The following is a 15,461-nucleotide window of genomic DNA, read 5'->3' on the forward strand; positions in this document are numbered from 1 at the left end:
CTGCATCTTCCCTCTGTAAGAAGTATGGCTTTCACAGAATAAAGGCTGAGTCAAAACACTAGCAGGTCTGCCTATTGTCTCTTTTTGGTTTTCTTTTTAAAAGAGCATTTCATTGTCAACTGAAGTTATCTTTCATTCCACTGTTTGAACCTTGGTCCATTTCTGATTTCTTCTCACTTGTCACTTTGTGCTGTTTGACCTTATCTTTTATGCCTTTTGAAACAACATGGTTAATGGGATGCATTTCAGTTAACACTTCTGTTATGCTGCCACAGACTCAATGCCTGTCTTCTGCAAAGTCAGTCATACCTCTGAATGTAGGAGCCTCATAGGATTGCCTGGTACAAAGTACATCTATGCTGAGAACAACTATTTTCACAAACATCCATCCATAATGGATTATGTTATGTTCCACTTCCAGCTTCAAACAGAAGCTATTCTAGCTGAGCACAGAAATGTTAACTTTGCTGTTTTAAGAGGCTGCTGACTGCTTAAACAGAAACTCTTCTCAGTCAACTTCTGTGCAATCACTAGTTGTCAAAAAGGCTCAGCTGTGCTCCCTGCCTTGCCCTATATTGTTCCCATGTGCATGTATACATATAAAGTCCCTGAAAATAAATTATGGTTCTAAAATAAAAACAAGTTCTGATCCTGAGACAAAGAATAGTAATAATATCCAACATGTATGTGCTATGACTAATCCTATGACTGAACACAAAACCCCTTCTCTAAGTGTGGCTTTTTCTCTTTTGCAGTCACTGTCTTTATGGCAGTGTTCATAGCTAGTACATGTCTAAAGAACACTGAAAAAACCAAACACTTTACTGTCGTGAAAACTACACACAGAATGCTTCTGTTAGAATGCTTCTGTTAACTGAAATGATGTCTTGGAAATGGTTGGCATTCATCCTTGTCCTATTCTTTTAAATGCAGTGTATCCATGAAAATATTATCATCTACTGATAACTACATGGAAGCGTCCATTTCTGCAATAAAGAACTACAGAAATTCAATGTCATAATTTTTTCTTGGAAAAAAAAAGAGGAATTTTTGTTTTACATAAATGTGCTCCAGTGTTAATGTCTGTCCTTTTACTCAGATTTGTATTGTTACATAGTACAGCTGAGGGGGGAGAGGGAGGGAGATGACACACTCTTTAAATAATAGTGAATGTTGCATTGTCAGATAAAGGTTATGAAGTGTCACAATGTTGATTTATTCCTTCTATATGTATTCAAGCTGTTTTGTTTTTAATCAGAAGATTATCATCTTCCTGTAAACTCTTCTCTGTCATCTTCTGTGCAATCACTAGCTGACCTTCCCAAATCAGGAAAGCTAGGGGCAGAGGCACCAGTTTCATTTGTTGCAGAGATCAGCACTACAGATTATCACAAAACAGCAAGACAATGGAACCAACAAAAAACAACTGCCGAATTTGTATTGGGGTTTTGGTAGGTTGGGTTGGGTTGTTGGTTTTTTGTTGCCTGGTTGGTTGGTTTTTTGGCGGGGAGGGATGGCGTTGGTGAACTAAGGGATGCTGCCTCATTTTTTGGCTTGCAAGCTTGATTGACCAAATATCTATTTTTAATACTTTTCAGTTTTGACCCTGTTATGCCTCACCTCTAAAATGAAGATAATACAATTTGAATGTGTTGAAAATCCTGGAAGCTAAACAGTTTAGTATTTCATGATACCCAGACTACTCTAACAAAGTATCATAAAGGAGTCTAATAGAATCAATTCTATTTTCAGAGAGAGGCTATAAAAGATGTAAAATAAATTGCTTTCCACAGACACCAAGTCCTTGAGCTCCTCATCCCAGACCACAGCTTCATCTGAAAAGAGAGCTCTGGATGCAGCTTTGTGCTCACCACTTCCTCAAGCAATTCTACATTTCCTTTTGGACACCTGAAGAAATTTTTTTCTACTGTAACCTGGAGTCTTTCAGAACACCTGTCTAGGTACTGCAGGAGACCCTGAAGAGATTCACTAAGCTTTGTCTAGCCTGAGGGGCAAGTTCAGAGATCGTTGTTGTTTAACCCCTGTGGCAACTAAGCACCACACAGTTGCTGGCTCACTAGTCCCTGGTCAGTAATCAGAAGGGTAAAAGTGAGAAAATGTGTGGGTTACAATGAAGACAATTTAATAGGTAAAGCAAAAGCCGAGCATGCAAGCAAAGCAAAACAAAGAATTCATTCACCACTTCCCATGAGCAGGCAGGTGTTCAGCCATCTCCTGTTCCATTTCCATTTCCAGAGTTCCATTTCCATCAGGAAAGAAAGGCTCCAGGTCACAATTTCTTGGGAAGATAAATGTCATAACTGAGTGTCCTATCTTCCTTCTTCTGCCTCCAGCTTTTGTTGCTGAGCATGACATCATATGGTCTGGAATATCCTGTTGGTTAGTTGGGGTCAGCTGTCCTGGCTGTGTCCCCTCCCAGCATCTTGTGCACCCCCATCTGCTTGCTGGTGGGGTGAGAAGCAGAAAAGGCCTTGACACTGTAGAAGTACTGCTCATTGGTAACTAAAACATCCCTGTGTTATCAGCACTGTTTCCAGCATAAATCCAAAACAGACCCCATGCTAGCTAGATTCCCAGCCAAACTCTATCCCAGCCAAAACCAGTACAGAGAACCAGCATTTTTAACAGCATGGGTTCATGGAGCAGGAAGTGGCTGAGAGTGCCTTTCTGCAAGGGTGCAAAGGCCAGGGGTGACTCCATTCCTATCAGCTTCATACAAATCTCTTCAAAAACAGGTACAGCCATGTTGATGTACTCTGGAAACCTCTAGAAAGCAGCAGTGTACTTCTTTAAAACTACCAGCTGTTCAGAAACAGTCAATTATCAGTATCAATATATAAGACCTGGAGTGTGTCTTTGGACAGATTGGAGTGTAAAAAGTTGGATTTCTGGTTGCTGCAGATGGATTAGTGTTATGGCTTGCACCTTCTGGCTCTAACTGGCAGGAAAGGCCAAATTCAGAGAGAAACAAACAGATTTTATTTTTTCAATCGAGAAACAACAATCCAATCTTTTCTTTTGTTGATGTTTTATAAGTAACATTTATTCCATTTGTGAACATCTCCTTCTTCTTTAAATCTGATATCTATCCATGAATACTGTTTTGAAATGTGCAGTACCTTAACAGCATTACAGATTATGGTACTTTCAATTGATCCATCTTATTCTCAGGAGCAAATCAACACCACCAAAGTTCAAATACTTGCTTACATTTAGTGAAATAGTAGCTACTGCTAGAGACCTATAGAATTCTCAGTCTTTACTAAAGGGAATAGTTAAAGTTCACATTGTCAGGCACATGTATGTTAATTCTAACACCTAAACTCCTTATGTGTTCTTTGTTTACAGCTGCTTCCATGTGTCTAAACAGTGCCAAAGGCAGTAGTGACAGCTACACCTGGAAGCCATCACATCACGTACAAAATATGAAGTCAAAATTTCATCCCAAGGACAGTCAAAGTCCAGAATTCATAATGAATGGAAGAAGAGAGCAGAATTGCTCCAAATAATGGGCTGGGGAAATGAAAAGTCAGATCTTCAAAAGCTCATAGCCTCCAATAATAAAAGAATAATTTTCTAAAAATACTTACTATTTAAATAGCTGCATTTGCAAAAGTTTGATTCAAACAATTCAGAATGTTTTTGGAATTTTATGGAAGACCACTCAAATACAGCAAAACACATTGGTCCATGAAGCACCAAAACATAATCCTGGGGAAATCAAGACTTGAGGCGAAAAATAAGCCTTTTTTTTTTTTTTAAAGAGAAAGGAAAAGTAACACCCACCAAATGCTACAAAGCCCATTAAAATTAACCATTCCTTTGCACAGGTGTCTTGACAGAACACTAAGAAAAATGTAGCACATACTTTGTTCCACATATTCCTTCTTATAAGCAGCATGTTCCAAGTGACTCACAACTGTATTTCCCACAGCATTACTTAATCAAGCGTGTACTTGCAAATCTATAAATTCATTCTTTAAGACCAAGAACTAATGGCTTCAGTCCAACATGTCAGTATTCTGGATAAGGATATCCCCTTACATGGACAGTTTGGGGAGGAAGTGGAAGAAATTTGTGTGAATCAAAGTTTATGGAATATATGTATAGAAGATACACAGTATGACAGGGAAGGAGGATTTAGTAATCATGTTCTGGAGAGAAGCAGAACAGGAAGATTTCTGTCATAATATGTAGTATAGCCTTCAAAACAGTGAGGCGAGGGATTCAGTTAAACTGAATGGAACCTGGGAGTTTCTGGCAGCTCTGCTAAGGACTCCAGAGTCCTCAGAGCGACTGGCTCACCTCTGTGGAGCTCTCACTATGCTCCATCCTCACTGGAGTTTTAGGGAATCAGCCAGCAGGATTAGACCTTAATATGGGATTTGCTGACTACTTCACCTGTTGCATTTCTCACTAGCCTAGGAAACCATTTCTTCCATATCATAAGTACCAAGCTTCAAATTACAATGGCATAAAAAAAACTTTGCTCCTCATGTTGTAAATAGATAAACACTGGAGTAAAACAAATATGCTGAAGAATGAAGCTGTATTTTTCAGCAAGGGTAATTTGAATCAGCTCTATCTTCCTCAGTGGCCATGCATTAGTGGTGATTGTGGCACAGAGAAGTCTCTCCCCTTTCATACTCTTTGCAGATCCTTCATGGATTAAGCACATTTGGTGCTTAAACTCCATAAGGTCTCTAATAAAAACATTCTCCAGATGCTGGGTTAGGACAAAACCCTATAGAAGTGATACAGAAAATGGTGTAGGAACTTTTGAGTTCCTCTTCACTAGGACTTTATGCATTCATTTGTTGCAGGAGTTTATCCATTCATCTCCACTTTTAAAGAACACAAACGTCTTCCACTAATTCATCTTGGTAAAATAAATGCTTTAGGGATAATCTCTAAATCACTAGGACTGTGATTAGATTAGGAGTGTTTTATTTTAACCTAAGTGAATTACTTTGTTACGTGATTGCCAGTTAATTTATCTGCATAAAAAGGGTTAAAAATGCTCACACTTCAGCCTAAAATTAACTGCAAATAACTAAAAAGGGGAAGTACCTTCACTCTTATCAAAGTGCTTTACTGTAAAAGAGATACTAAAATGCAGAATGACTCTAGGTGGTGATTTCATGCGGCCTCAATATAGGTCCCCCTCTTATTGTTATTATCCCTCCCCCAGGTACAACAGTGTCTCCCTCCCGCTCCCTCATATCAGCTCATCCTCTTGTAGTACATCCATCACTCTAAAAGCTGGAAGGAGGCACAGCTTTCTGCTGACATCAATTAGGCACAAAGTAAGTCAGGTCTGCAAGCACAGTTTTCAAGAGAGTTAGTGGAGTAAAACTGGACAAGAAGGAGAGGAAATTCACTTTCAGCTCACCTAAATCATTGCATCTGAAATGCCCTCCTCACCCAGTTGCAATACATCCTCATGAAACTGCTCCCAGAAATGCCAGATAACTATGATGAGAGGCTGGCTAAATATTTTTGTTCTTTTTAGTTGTAAAAGTGTGGCTCACGAAAAAAATTCCACTATTAGACTTGTCCATACTGAAAAAAATTGCAATTGTACCCTCCCTACACCATGGATTTCCTGGGCTAACATCCACTGTTTTCCCTTTCCCAAGGCATCCTGATTTACTGATGTTCTAGTATTCTTTATTGACTTTGCTCAGTGGTGATCACTGGAAGTGGTGATCACTGGAAGAGGACAGAGGAAAAAGCTGGAGGAAGAAACCTCTGAAATTGCTACTGCAGGTCTGTGAGAAATCACCTCTTAGAGTGCTTCAGGCTTCAACATTGTGGTGAGAACTGACTTGGTGAACTGACGTAACCAGAAAGAAAGGACTGCTTTTTCTTCCCTTTAAGGTTTGGGTTCCTGTTAATATTCAGAACCGTCTTGTTTCAAATCTACTCCAGCAACAATCTGTCTATACAAACCTGCCTTTGGTGTCCTAACAGCAAGGAATTCCCGCCTGAGCTGTTGTGCTATTACAGTCAACTGTAGCTCTCACTTTCAAGAAATATTTTTGCTTTTCAGCTGGGAGGGGAGCAATCATGAACTCATCAACCAACAGCCAAGGAACAAATTCAATCAGTACTAAAGTGCCATTCTAACATATATGTGAGTGAAATTCATCCTTTTCACAGGTGATTGAGACAGGCAATTAGCTTAAAAAAGACATCAGAGGAAACCAGTGGAGAGCTTGATAGCAGCTAGATCTAAGCATATCAGGGACTAATTGGGCCCAGCATGTTTAATAACTCCATTGACTTAACAGTGTGACATCAGAAATTAACTTGGTTCAGGGCCAAGAAAAGAGAAGGGCAGAAAGAAGGAAAAGGAAAAGATGTTTGGAAGTCATTAGAATAATTCAGTACATTATACAAGAACATTTTCACTGGCAAATCAAAAAGATTCCAATATTCTTAAGTGCAGTTCCATGAGCATCTAGACACATTGCATATGACAGTTTATAGGTCATATATAGAAGAAAGCTTTCAAAAGCAGATATGAAACCGACGACCAAGTTTAAAATGGGAATGTTGTGTAAAACAGCAGCCCATAATTCTATTAAAATTTCTTGCAATTACTTTCATGCCATGTCCTATTCCCATTTCATAGCCTATTAAAGGTATTTCCAACAATACACAAGTTTCACAGAAGTCTTTAGAAATGTTTTGTTTCCCCAGAATTTCTTTTGTCATAGAAACCTGCAATGACTCTTTGGTTAACTTTGTTTTTTTTAATATAGATATGCCATTTATAAGATTAAAGTTTATAGATTATAGGTGCTTCTTGTATTTTTATTTAATTTAGAGCTACCACAATACACCAGGACAGAGAAGTTCTGGCACCTGGATCTCTGCATGAAGGAAGAGAAATACAGCAAAGGCAACTACCTCTGGCAAAACTTCATTCTTTTCTGTGTAAAGCAACAAGGTTTAAAATTCTTGAACTGAAAGGCATACAGCAAAGATGGTAAGACGTTACAATTTTGTCGTCAGATTCTCCCGTCTTTCACTTGGATGTACAGCAGCGACACATCCTTTATTTCTCACTCATTAACAGACTGCAGTGTTTGCTCTATTTAGGACCAAAACATATGTTACTTATAGGCAAAATCCCTAGCAAATGCAAACAAAGTTTGGAGTTACACCACAGAAATTCTATTTCACTTTTCCCAGTGAAATATTGTAAAAAATATGCATTGAAGTACACTAATATGCATGCATTCAGATTTTTTAAAATTATTTCCTTGAATTCCAACTCTGTTCCCACCCCTTTTCAAAAGAATTAAAGACTCAAGTAAAAAAGAAACCTGATTTGTAATATTTTTAATACAAGCAAAAGACTAGAGAGAAGGATGGACTAACCCTGCAACAGTGAAGTACTAACACGGAAAGCAAAGAAACAAAATCCTCCAACTTGCTATAAAAGCACTTTCCTTGCAATAGTTTTCCAACCTCCTAGAAGAGTAACCTTATAAACATAACTTACAGTACTCTGCAATTACCTCATTTCAGTTTCTCCTGTCAAAGCATTATATACTCACTGGAGCTGTGAGTTCTGAAAAGCACTGAAAAAATAACTCAGTAGTCAGTAGGACACTTCTGAGGATTGAAAAGCTTGTTTGCAATTATGCTTCTTACAGGTGTTTGACCTATTCTTGTGGGACTGCCTTGCCTTGAGATATTTAGAAAGTTTTGTCCAGAGTTCTTCATATGTACCACTTAAGGCAGTTACTAATGATGTGTGGCACCTTGGATCCAATCCTGCTGAATCAGGCAGAAAAGATTTCAACAAAGACTCCTACATGCCAGGAGACTGTGTACCTGTCATGCTGTGACACTTCTGCCTCTGCCTTAAAGCAGGTCACTTAAACACTTCTCCATTCATTTAATCCAGTGATTCAGTTATTGCTAAAATTATACATATGATTTTTTGCCCAAAACTGTATATACATCATTCACTAGAATATTTCCCATGTTCTAGTTCTAATAAAATAAAGAATCAAGAACTTCATTAGGAGGCTTATTTTTTAGTATTCAGATTGTAACGCTATCTGATATTAATGTTATGGAAATAACTGAACAGGAAGTGAAAGTCTAGCCTGAGTTACCCAGCTAGAGGTCTGTGGTATTTGTAAAGCCAAAATGCACAGCAGATTTCCCGAGTCACACCCTTAGTATAATATTCTGGATAAGCAGATTTCCCTGGTTAAATATTAAGGCAAAAAGCAAAACAGTGATGGACAAGACAATACTGTGCATATCACAAATACAGACAAAATGTAACTTATTTCAGTCTGTAAGGTAAGATTTTGCTTGTCTTTTCCTAAACATGTGCTTTCATTTCTGTTAGCAAAGATTCATCTAACTCTTTTTGGCTATGTATGGATTGTTCTGGACAGGTAACCTCCATTTACTGTTATTTACTGGTATTTAATACGCATTTAAAGATGTCATCTGCAACAAAGACCTTATTAACACTGTTCCAGATATACACAACTTACAAAGACACCAAAATGACTCTCTGAGCAAGTAGGACAGAGCCCCTAGGGCAGAAAAACTCTCTAACTCTGACCCTCGTATTCAACCCATAAGCCACAGACTTGCCTTATTAAAAGTTAAAATTACTTGGCATTGCTCCAATTCTTTTCTTGCCAGAAGGAGATACAGCTGGCATCAGCGGTGATACGCTGTGCACACAACTGTTGTCTTCCCAGGTCACAGGAGAAAGGGCTGCTGTTAAACTGGTATTAATCTGTACTTGGGCTAAGGCAGAGAACAGAGCCAGAGAAAAAATCCTCACTGCCCTGAAAGAGTTACAAACATACAGGCATTAACACAGACATACAGAGACTGACATATTAATAAAGATGCCAATAGATTGGACACTAATTTGAAGAAAGGAAGCCTCTCTCCAGCAAATATTCAGGCATGGATGGTCTCCAGTTATCTTATACTTTTGAGCCAGCCTAGCACAGAAACATTCAAGCCTGTCCCTGAAACTGAAGAAAGGAGTAGCACACATAAAAGAACTACTTCTCCTGTACTCAAGAGCTAAATGGAGCTCACTGTCTGCTTTTTAAAGCTTAAAATCAAATTAAGCTTAAAGAATAAAGGAAACACAACAGATGCAACTAAATGTGTGCTCTTTCTCTAAGCTAAATGTGCTAAATTATGGCCACTACACCACACATTATGAGAATGTATTGTATACAAAATACAGAGGTGATGAAGATATATGGAAGTACAGTGAGGCTGGAGTGTGAAGAGTGGAAAGTGGGAAGTAATCTCCAAAAGCACACTACATGCATTATGATGCACAAAAATCACAGAAGAAATGATCTAAAGTGCCAGCTATTCTAAATCTCCATGGCACTCTTGACTACAGTACAATTAATCTGATGTTCATTGATGGTGGATTGGATTCAAAGAACAAATGCAAGAAAAGCTTCGTTCAGGAAGGGAAATGCAAAATTCACCTGAGAATGAATCAGAGAAATAACCTATAAGAAAGAAACAGAAAATACAGGTGAAAAGGAAGCACTTGTAACACCAGCAGTGTTCTTTATTGTCCTCCAAACACACACAAACTGGAGAGGGTTCATTTCTGGTTTCGGAACCAGGCACTAGTTTTCCTAGTTTTCTGTATATCTCTAACATAACACAGTGCTTTACAGAAAAGCCTTTTTTTTTAATCTATTGGTTATAGAAACATCTGGTAATGAAAGAAAGAAAGAAAGGGAGGGAGGGAAGGAAGAAGGAAAGGAGTGGTGAAGGAGGCAAGGAGGAAGGGAGGAAGAGGAGAACAATGTAAGAGTAAAAGAAGGAAAGAATAAAGAGCCAGCATCAAGGAAAGAGTTGAGGGTCTTTTGCAAAGTGAAAGCACTTTGTAAAGAATGCATTTCTGAAACCAAACTAGAGTGTCTACACAAGGAAATCTTGATTTCATCATGTAGAGGAACAATACCATTTGTAGTTGCGGAGAGTGAAAACCCATCCTATGCAAAGATATCACGCGTTGTCCCAGGCTTTTATAACTACTTTCATGACCTGCAAGTTTGGTGGGTCTTGAGCAGTCACCACACAGGAAGCAGGAAAGGCTGTTTCTACAGAATACACCTGGAAACCTATAGAAGAGGGAGAGCTTGCCCATCTATACAAAGCATGGGAAAAGCTATTTTATTAAGCATACCACTCAGAGTCCAGGAGAACATGTACTTCAGTGGAAAGGAAACCTTGTACAAGCACAGAATCTTAGAGAGCTCAGCTGCTCCAGTAAAATCAGAGAAAGTGCCCCATAGGTAAAAGCCCTGTTCCCTTCTCAAAAATGTGCCCAGAGTCTTCAAATAAATAATAAAAAAATTAAGATACAGGAGCCATGGAAAAACACCATTTGTTCTCTTTTAAGGACTGTGATTTAAAGTGAGTCATAGTTATTTTTCACTAAGGTTATAAAGCAAGACCGTGACTTCACTGTCTGCATATCAGGGGACAGACAGTAGCCTCTTCCACCCATTTCTGCCCCAGTCCAGGAAGCAGGGTTATAGACATCTTTTCTGTGCTGCCGTCACCACTAGGAGAAGGATTAGTTGGGGCTGGCAGACACACTGAGCTGTCCAGTGGACTCAGTCCCGCTGCTACACCCTCTGCACCTGGGGCACAGCAGTGTGTGGAGGAGGAGAGCTACTGACACCAGCAGTATGCATCCTACAGGCTCATTGGACCTCTGCTCAGCTGGTGCCTCTCTACAGCATGACATTTGGCAGAGACATAATGTACTCCTCCAGAGCACTCAGAGTGCGCTCCCTTCCTCACCCTCCTTTGGCTTTCAAGAGCCATTATGTAGCTTAAAGTGTTCTGTGCACGCAGCTTCCTTTACATCTGCTGGTGATGCAAAAACATCAACAACACAAAATCCTCTTTAATGTGGATTGCAGCAGCAGCAGCCAGCAACTCTTTCACCCTGTCAGAGCAAGGAGCATTTTGAAGATGCAAAACATTAGCAAAATAAAGCAGTTAGGGTGGGAGGGGGGTAGAAGAGAATAAAAAAGATCTTGATTGCCTCAAGGGCAAAGGTAAGCTGGGTTCACAGGAAAAACAAGCTGGTTAGTAGTAATGAAGGATTTTGAAATGCTGGGTATTAAATTCTCATGATAAAGCCATAGCTTAAACTTCTAATTAATTACAACCTTGTACATATATTTTGTGTATTCTTTCATCTTCTGAGCTATCCAGTGCTTTGCCCAGTGAGAAATGGGATACTGAATGATACATTATTAATCTAGTCTCTCCTGACAAATCCTATGTTCCTGTCCTATGAAAAGAGGACAGTTTTCCTGAGAGAGCTGTGTCTGTAGAGAGGAAGTTGACATTTTCAAACCTCAGTAAAAGAGGAAAAAATAAGCATATAAAAATACCCTTGAAGTGAAGAATAAAAAGACACAACAAATGCTGCAAGTTAAAGATTTGGCAAGTGAAAACAGATATGGCATGTGAGAATAAGCAATATCAAGGAGTCTTCAGCTCATGAAGTCTGTAGGTGAATGCCAGATAACTTTCTGCTCCAAAGCAACAGAAACATACTAAATATGATGACATTGCAATCACTTCTTTAATTTTTTTTTTTTTTAAAAAAAAGTATTTCAACAGCTATTGCATTTTGAAATTGTGTTAGCTGGGCAACTTTATTCTTCAACACATGACAAGCAAAGCATACCAGATGTCTAGTAAGACTTTTGAAAGGTCAAGAGCAAATGACAAATTGTTTATGTTCCTATTCTTAACATCTGGAAATTATAGTTCCAGAAACATGACTATTAAAAGTAATTCTCTGTACCTTGAAAGGACTGCAATTTGATACACATCGGTGAGCAATTTCATAATTTACTCGAAGTCCTGTTCTTTTTTTTATACCTTTCAAATGATCTTCCACCTCCAGGTTGCTTCTGTGAGGCATATTTCTCACCACCTTAATACTGTAGCAGTAGTGACGTACCGGAGCCTCGGTTGCCCTGAATCACAGTCATGCCACATGAGGTTTTATCAAAACAGAGGTTATAGTCATGGAGCAGACCTCAGTGCTGTGAAACCTGCTGATAAAGGAAGCTGCCAGTCAAAGTAACAAGAGATACCACATAGACTCCTAAGGATGTCCTGTCACATAGCATTGACCTCACATTCAGTTGACCTATGGCCACATAAAACAGAGAGATGTCAGCATTTTTTGAGCTGTTGATTGATTTTGCCCTGCTTTCACCAGGAAATTTGTCACTGATTTCATTTTAACCACTGGACCAATAGCATCACAAATATCACCTGGAACAGAATGAGGCTGTTTCATACAGAAATCCTTGTCATCAGTTAGGCTTGTGGTATTGGTTTCTCAAGCAGTTTAAAGCCGAGGCCGCCCCGCAGATTGCCTGAACAGTTTCCTTGTTGATGTCATTATTCTTTATTACTTTGAAGGCAGATTAGACAAGGTCCAACTCATCTGTTATCTAGCCATTTTGATGGTTTAAGATTAATGGCTGTGATAATAGCCTGCAGTGCAAGTCAAGGCAAGAAATTCTGAAGAGTTCAGTGTCATCCATAAATCCATATATGACTGCTTTTTTGATGTAATGAGTGCAAATATTGAACACAACCAGGATGAAGTTATGGTGATCCTGGAGACCTGTCCATCCTCAGCTTTCAGGTGGACAGGCAGCATTTACAGAAGTGCTGATAGGACTCCAGACTCTACAAAAGGTGAAGGGGAAAAGAAGGAAAGGAAGGTTTTGTTGCATCTGAAATGTCTCCAGTCTTTCCTTGGACAGAAGAAAGGGCTCCACCATATCACCACCCTACCATGACAGTTCATTTCTGTGAGCTCATGAGCTGGTAGATAAGTGGAATTCTCAAAAGCTAGAGCAGCATAACAGTTGGGTGTTAGGGCAGCAGATCATGAATGGAGGACCCAGATGGAGATCACTGGGTGAAGACCAGGTACCTTCCCAAGTTGCCACAGTATAGAGCTGTATGCCCTTTTGTGAGGGAAGGAGAAAAGGGGACTGGAGAAATGTGTCATTTTTAGCTCTGACCAGGTAGCACCTCACCATTCAGATCCAGGTTTGTTCAAGCATGCAAACCAATTAATTGCACGTCTTTATCCTACACAAATAAGGAAGATTTAGGCCAGTCAGAGCAGTTCGGTGCCCAGTTAGACTGCATTTTAATCCAGCTTTAAAGCAATGCTGCATGTAATTGATCTGCCCCAAAGCAAGCAGGTCTAACACTTACTCCTCATCCACATCACTTGTCAGAACACAGGGGTTTCCTTTGTTTATTTATGTATTATTCCTTGAGACCTAGATAGAAAAACAGTTGTTACCTTAGTCATTGAGCAGAGTTTAAGAAATGCATATGGTCTTCACAAATTGCCTTTTTACATAGTGCTTGATTTTTCTCCTCTGTGTTTAAACATGGTACAATGTTTGAGATAGAAAGTGGACAAAAAAATGAGTTAATGTAGAATGCAGTTGAATGAGTAATTATTACACAACTTTGCGATGCCTTCTAAGTACACTATGCAACTTACACAAATTAAATACAAAAAGTCTCAAGTGTCTGAGCATACTGGCTCTGAAACAACCCAACAAAAAATAAAGATAAATAGAGAAGATTTTGGGTGATGGCTCTTACTAAGTATACTCCATCAGAACAGTATTATTTTATAATAAAACTATAAACAGCACACCAATTACAATGTCAGAACTAACAGCATCTTCTAGCAATAAGGTTCAATTTATTAACATTATTTTTTTTAATTGGGTTTCTTGTCTTTTTCACATAGCACAAATATTTCTCCTTTATTCTCAGACCCTAAACTCAACCCTTTATCTTATGTTAAGAGGCTAAATCACAAAGCATAGATGGAGTGAGGATAATAATTCCCAGCAGCAGTTCTGGCAAGAGCAGGTTGCAAATTGTTCATTCTGGGTTTGGCCATTTATTCAATTAGACAGGTAAACAGAGTATGAAATTTTTATTACACATGTCTATTCTACTGATTTGTTAGATTAGCTCTTTTGACATCTGCATAAAACAAAGATCAACTTCTACTCATTAGAACCCTGAGGAAAGATAATTTATTATTAGGCTTTGGATTTTTTTTTAAAGCATTTTAAGCTTCCTACATAGAAGGAAATAAAATCAAATTACTTAAATTTGTGCCTTTCCAATCTGGTGGGACTGCTAGCTTACAAGTATGATGAAACTCCTATCTATATATACAGGTGGAACTTATCCTACAGGACATAAGAATATATCTTTTATAACCAAAAGGCAGAAGTTTCGTTCTAATAACAGCAGCTGGGAAGTGAAGGAAAAACAGGAATATAGGAACAGGAAGGCAGCTACCTTGTCCATCATAAATCTTAATACCCGTTGATTTAAATGTGTTTACATATGTAAATGCAAGACATCACAGAAAGACCATGATTAGACCCTATAACATCACAAAGCAGTAGTTATTGCTAAAAAATAAAGTCCCAGGGCAGGTGTCCCTATTTGCTTTCAATCAAGTGCAGTGTTCAGTAGCCTATTGATTTCAGGACAAGAGTATAGTTTCAGTCCTAAATTTGGGAAGTATCAATTATTACATTTTTCAGGCATGCTCAATATCTTCTTGCTTTCACATGGGTGGTTTCCTCTCCAAAAGAAATTAAATCGGAAGGAAACGAGAAACCATTACTGAATATGGTATCTTAAAGGACAAGATCATAATCTTGTAATTAGGTTAGCTACTGCATGCTTAACTGTCTGCACAAAACTTGCATCCAGCTCTGGCACAGATGACATTGTGCCAGATTTCACACTGGCAGAGGGTCAGAGTTTTTGGATGCAGAGGCAGAGATACTCTCAGCTCCAGAGAGGGTTTTATTTTCTTAAGGTCACTGCCAGGGCTGCAGTTCTTCCAGTTGTACCTGCTGCTGTCTTTGAGACAGCTGCTTTGGGAGCTGGTATCTACCAGACGTGACAGCACAGGTCTGTGATTGGAAAACACAGTTTATATTTGCACTGCCTTTGGGGTTACAACTAGAGTGTCTATTAAGCTAAACTTCTAGCAGTACACAGTATTTAGCCCTAACAGTGCTCAGGATTACTTTAAGTAAAGCCACAGCTGTGCACTTGAACTCAAAAAAAGTGGATGAAACACCATTACTTGTAGCAATTATTTAGCATCTTGCTTATATTGCCAGCAGACCCTTACATCTCCTTCCAAGATATCTTTTGGGAAAGCCTGAGCAGTTTTTTTCTGCCATTCATGAATGGCCTGTTTGTCCAGTAGTCTCTGCCTCAGCAGAATTCATTCATAATTTCCTAAACTCAGATAGATCATGGGTATCTTTAAAGTCTTTTACAAGCTAAGAAAGGGA

This window comes from Falco rusticolus, chromosome Z (genome assembly GCF_015220075.1).
Source record: "Falco rusticolus isolate bFalRus1 chromosome Z, bFalRus1.pri, whole genome shotgun sequence".
Classification (NCBI taxonomy): Eukaryota; Metazoa; Chordata; class Aves; order Falconiformes; family Falconidae; genus Falco; species Falco rusticolus.